Source organism: Schistocerca cancellata, unplaced genomic scaffold, assembly GCF_023864275.1.
Source record: "Schistocerca cancellata isolate TAMUIC-IGC-003103 unplaced genomic scaffold, iqSchCanc2.1 HiC_scaffold_1075, whole genome shotgun sequence".
Taxonomy (NCBI): Eukaryota; Metazoa; Arthropoda; class Insecta; order Orthoptera; family Acrididae; genus Schistocerca; species Schistocerca cancellata.
Window position 1 is genome coordinate 265,126 of NW_026047074.1, and position 6,000 is coordinate 271,125.

Sequence of the window (6,000 nt, forward strand, 5' to 3'; positions counted from 1 at the left end):
CGGGACCTTTGCCTTTCGCGGGCAGAGACCTTTCCCGCGAAAGGTTTTAATCTGCCAGGACGTTTCATATCAGCGCACACTCCGCAGCAGAGTGAAAATCTCATTCTGATCACAAAGGCTCTGTCAATAGCGGTAATTCGTAGATGCAGAACTCCACAAAGTGTTCTGCAATCGTGTTAAGGTCAGTACAGACTGCTCCATGCAGGGAAAACCCAGGGACGCTAACGGTGATCTGAAACCCATAGAGCCGCCTGCTCTTGGTCCAAACATGCGATGGAGAGGTACTTATGCCAATGGTGGTGACATTTGCAGACAGAAGCACGAGTGCTGGGAAAGGTATAAGGCGTCGGGCTCGGACACGGAGCCACTGAAAGGCAATGAGGTGTTCCAGTGACGGGTGCCGTTTATGACGTTGAAGAGACTTCCTGCGATCGCGCATCGCTTAAGCGATGTCTCGTGGCCACTAAGGCAATCATCCACCGCCAGGACCCATAATAACAGCGAAATGCAGATTCCACTGCTCAAACGATGCCGGTGATTATGTTGTTAACCACCGCATCAATGACATCATGGGAAAAATGCTCAATAGTGGCAATGGAAGCGATAAAGTCCCATTCAGCCTTATTCAAAGCCCATCTGGGGAGTGACGCTGGGGCAGTGGCAGAAAGATCGGAAGGTGGTCACTACCTCGCAAGTCGTCATGCACATTCCACTGGACAGAGGATAGAAGGCCAGCACTGCAGACCAAAAGGGCGATGGTTGAGTATGTGCCATGCACCATACTGAAATGTGTGGAGTCACCATCATTTAAAAGAGAAAGGTCAAGCTGTGATAACACTTGCTCAACGACAGGGCCTCGGCCTGTTGCCACCAATCCACCCCACAAACGGTTATAGGCGTTGAAGTCGCCCAATAACTGAAAAGGTGGCGGCAGTTAGGCTCTCAGCGCAGGCAATACACGCTGTGGGACATCACCATCCAGTGGAAGATAGATACCGTCTGCAGTAATAGCCAATGACGTCCACACCGTAACAGCGACAGCGTCTAAATGTGTTTGAAGTGGCACACGCTTGCTGAAAAGAGTTACGGACATAAACCCAAGCTCCACCAGATAGCCTCTCATAAGCTGCCCGATTCTTATACTAACACCGATAGTCATAGAGGACAGGGGTTCGAAATACCGGAAACCAAGACTCCTGGAGAGCAATGCAGAATACAGGCTGAAGACCGATAAATTGTCACAGCTCAGCAAGGTGGTGGACAAAATCGAAGCAACTCCAATGGAGAATGTCATTGTCCAAGACCGAAAAATGCATGAAGGTACAGAGGAGGCAGATTATGCTACTGGGTCACCTGCTGCCACCGATTGAGTACCTCTGTGAGCGACATTCATCGTGTCTGAGGGTCCGGCGAGTTCTAGGTCCTCAGCAGATGCCAGCATCTCCACCTAATCCTCAGATGCTTGTAGAGAGCGGTGGGATGGGTGCCACTGCAAGGTGTAGATTCTTGGATGCCTTCTGCTTTTTTAGTTTCTCTCGCTGTTCCTTCGGTGATTCTGGCTGTGAGAGCTTCACTGTGTCAGTCTCTGGGACTGAGGAGGACTGAAGCCTTACAACCAGCTACCTGTGACTGGAAAAGCGGACGACTGCCAGTAGCTGAAGCAATGGTCGGAACCCAGGAAAGGAGTGACCCAAGGGACCCCTTCCTGGCGGGAGGAGCCAAAGAAGACTGTAGCTTCTCTGGCTGAGAAGTGTGGAATGATCACTTATGACTGGGGGGAAGGGGGAGGGTGCTGCTCCCAAGGGAGGTGGTGTGGCATCAACAGGGAGGGAAGATCCCCACCATCAAGAGAGCAGGTGGAATCTGACTGCTCAGCGGCAACTGGATGTGGCGAAACGGGAGGTGGTAGAACCATTGTCGCAGTGGCAGCTTAGGTATTTGTGATACTGACAGGATGGAGTCACTTATATCTTCACTTAGCCTCAGTACAGGTCAGGCGATCCAGGGTCTTTCATTTCTGTATCTTCTGTTGTTTCTGTAGAATCATACACTTCAGCGAGCAAGAGGAACGGTGCTCTCTGCAGTTAACACACATGGGAGGCGGGGCACATGGACTATTGGGATGCAAAGGAAGTCCACACCTCGACACGTGCGTTTTGAAGTACACCAGGAAGACATATGACCGATCTTCCAGCATTTAAAACATATTGTGGGAGCAATGTATGGCTCAACATCACAGCGTTAAACCATAATCTTGACACTTTCAGGTAAGGCATATCCCTCAAAGGCCAAGATGAAGGCACTAGTGGCAACCTGATTATCCCTCGAACCCTGATGACTTCGTCCAGCGTATCCAACACCCCACCGTTCATCGTCAAACTGCAAAAGACGATCCCTGTGGAATGTAAGACCCTGAACCATATTCAAGCTCTTACAGGGCCTAATGGAAACAAACATCCCCAAGCTTGTCAGAGGCGAGGAGCACCTGTGACTAGGCACAGGACACTGTCTTGATCAAAACAGACACACAGCGCATTTTGCACAAGCCCTTCTCCTCCCCAAACTTGTCCTCCAAATGCTCTACAAAAACTGAGGCTTCGTTGACGTAAGTGATTCTTCATCAACTCGCTTACAGACGAGGTGCCAGAACGAATAAGTACTGCTGCCATCCTTAGCCTTTCGCTCCTCCAAAGATGTGGCCAGGGAGGGGATAGATTTGGGGTCATACCTCTGTGCGCTTAAGTGATTCCTTTAGAGCATAGCGACTGCTGGCGGCTGCCCACCAGCAAGAGATGATGTACCACGCTTCATTGGAGGTGTCATCCATCCTGATGCCCCCCACTCCAATCAGGGGCTCTCCCCATGGGCGCCGCCCAGCCACAGCAAAGGCCACCTGGCATGATGCTCATCTTTTCCGGGGGCATCAGGACTCCCAGCAACGGCCATCTACTCCTTTGCATACATTGGGAATTTACAGCTGAGACATCAGCAGTGCAATCCCTGTGTTGTCAGAGGGGCTACCACCAAATGGATAGATCATTGCCCCACCACAACGGACTGACTACTGCGCTGCATATTGAGCGGAGAGGAATCTAACGGTGTCTTGGAGGCGAAAGAGGAGAGGAGACAATGGAAGTGGATTACATACCTCCAGGAAATGTCTTCGCCCGAATAGTTGAATAACGGGTGGAGATGCAAAACCATGACAAGAGGTTCACTAGATCAAATCGAAGGATACTATGTATAACTCGTGCACCACATAAGGTGTCCTCCTTCCCCATAGAGCACACACTTCTGTGGATTTAGGAAATTGGCACGTCAAACAATAGAATGGGATTTCAACTTGAGCGACTAAAAGGAATCTCACACTTCTCAGCCATATATTGCGACAGGCAGGAATACTTCGGGCCACAGGCCTACCATCTGCAAGAATATCACGACGAACGAAAGCAGGGGAGTATTACCGTATTTTTTAACAGCCACCATTATCATTGCAGCACTAGCACTCATTTGTGAAGTTTATGTATTCGGAAGACTAAAACACAAAGTTATGAAACACACACGAGATCCCTCTGGAATGGACTGTACCAGAAAAAATACAGCAATGTTAATATTAGGTGTGCTTGGTAACGAATTTTGTAACTAGAGGTAGGTGTTTATCTTTAAGGTTAAGATCTCAGAGGACTTGAGCAGGAATATAGTGGACCTCTACAGCTGGACACCATCTCGTGAAGTTTATTACTTCATGAAAGAATCGCTGTTGCTAATGCAGCAACGCATACATAGATTTTTATTGTCCTGTTGCATATTATAATAAATACGATAAGCAATTATGGCGGAGAGAACTGCTGATACCATTGTATTAGCAAGAGCTGAGCTGTCATGACAAATGACGTCAGTGAAACAGTAGTCACTACCTAGCTCCAAATATACTCCATTTGTTTGGAAGGCAGTTGGGTTATGTATGTTACGTATGTCTTAGACATCACTTAATCCGTAATCAGGGAATCGGTAAGACAGATCTGTCACCAGTATGATGCAGATTTCCTGCAGCTATTCAGAAAGACAGTCGTAATTTGGAGAGATGGCTCCCATCAACTCCGCGAATGATGGTTAACATCACAGCTTGTTGCTGTCGCCGATTTGTGGATCCATGGGTCTATCCTATTGCCAAATTTAGGACAACAGTGTTCCTTATACGTCGGCGGATAGGAAAGGGCCTACTTCAACAGCAGGCCAGGATTATAGTACCACACAGTTACATCAAAAGCGTCATTACGGTTCAGCAGCTTATGTTGAATTATCGTAAGCCAGAGCAGGCACAGCACATCCCAAATAGGGTTTTGTGAGTCAACCACATATTCCACTTGAACTCACTGCCGGGGCATCTTAATATGGCAACGATCTGTGATGAACCACTGTATCAGCTGCTGGGCATAATGAATTAGGGTCACTGAACTACCTCCTTCGAAAACAAGAAGTAACTGTAAACCAAAACCAGTTTAAAGTACGTCCAGGTAAGTTCCCCATGGGGCACGAATCTTACGGATGGTATTTTATTCTATTGTAAATAAATGAGTTTTCGAAACACTGGTGGCGTACAAATGTAGGCAGTAATGTGTAGTGTGACGGTGTTATGTACAAAAACATGCCAACAGATGGTTGCGATACGAGGCTCCACTGTACAGTTGTTACGGATTTATGACCAATCTGTGCTTATCGAATGACAAAACAGAGCATTGGTGAAAACTTGGATAACCCACTTCCCTCTTCGCTTCTTTTATTATTGCTGACGGCCACTATAGTAGGTCCTCTTCTGCGCGCTACCTTAGCGAAGTCAAAGGTCATCTCTCCCCTACCCCTGGCCCCCTTGAGAAACTCCAGAATTCTAAGGTGGAGAAGAAAGAGCTGTTGACTCGTCACTCATTACCCACCAATCTGACGTTAGAATGCGGAAGAACAATGTGCTAGCAACAGTGACTGTTATAAATGCGTTTTTACTGCTGTCTTGACTGCTGTAGTTGTGCCAACGGATGCTTATATACAAAGTGAACTTAACAGTTCGCAGCATAGAACAGTAAATCTGCAAGATCAACGTAGTTCTTGACGGATTTGTATGACGAGTTACAAAACGGTTAGGGACAGTATCATAGTAAATATAATCAAATATATTATAATATTTTGGTTTAAATATCCAATTTTCCTTTCAGTGCGCAACACACATTTCGTAGTCAGTACGAGGATATTAAGTCTTAGTAGTGGAGAGCCGAGCCAATGCCTTCAAATCAGGAACCACAGTTGGCGTTGAAAGGTAATATGAAGGAGCAGTCGTCAGAAGATGCACCGGCCACAAAGGAGACGTTTCCTTAACCCTCATCCTCTGAAGAGCCACGTACATCGAGGTTGCAGTGCAATCCTATGGCAGTCAGTATGGAGCTCTTAGAAGAGGATTAAGCGTTCAGATGAGAGAGATGTTACTGTGTCTCGTTTCAGTGTTGAACAACCAGAAACTTTCATCAGAGATAGAGGTAGCTTGGTAGCTCCATGGTTGCTTGATGATGCTCCGTCTGGAAGATTTTGTTTTTCAGCCTTGTAGATGAAAGCAGAGAAAGAGTTCGCAGTAGTAGGGCGCATTCTTTACAAAGTGTGTTCTCAGATGCATTGTTTGTAGAATATGAAGAGTTACTCGCTGAACTTAAGGCACCATAGTGAGAGGAACTCCTCTGTTCTACCTTCGAGCAGTGCAATTTTAGGTAGTGAAGGTGTAAATGAAGTCCGCTGCTTTACGTCAATCGTCAGGTCCTTAACGCAGAAAAATTCTTACAGATGAAAATGTGAATAGAAACGTGTAGTACAAGCGGCTATATTTTTCGAACTGTTGCTCCATTACGCTACACAGTGACCTGCCGCTTAACTTCCTTATGGAAGAGGGAGACACTATCAACCATGCTCTCTTCCACTTTCGCATTTGTGCTCTCACCCATGAGATGAAGGTGAGGA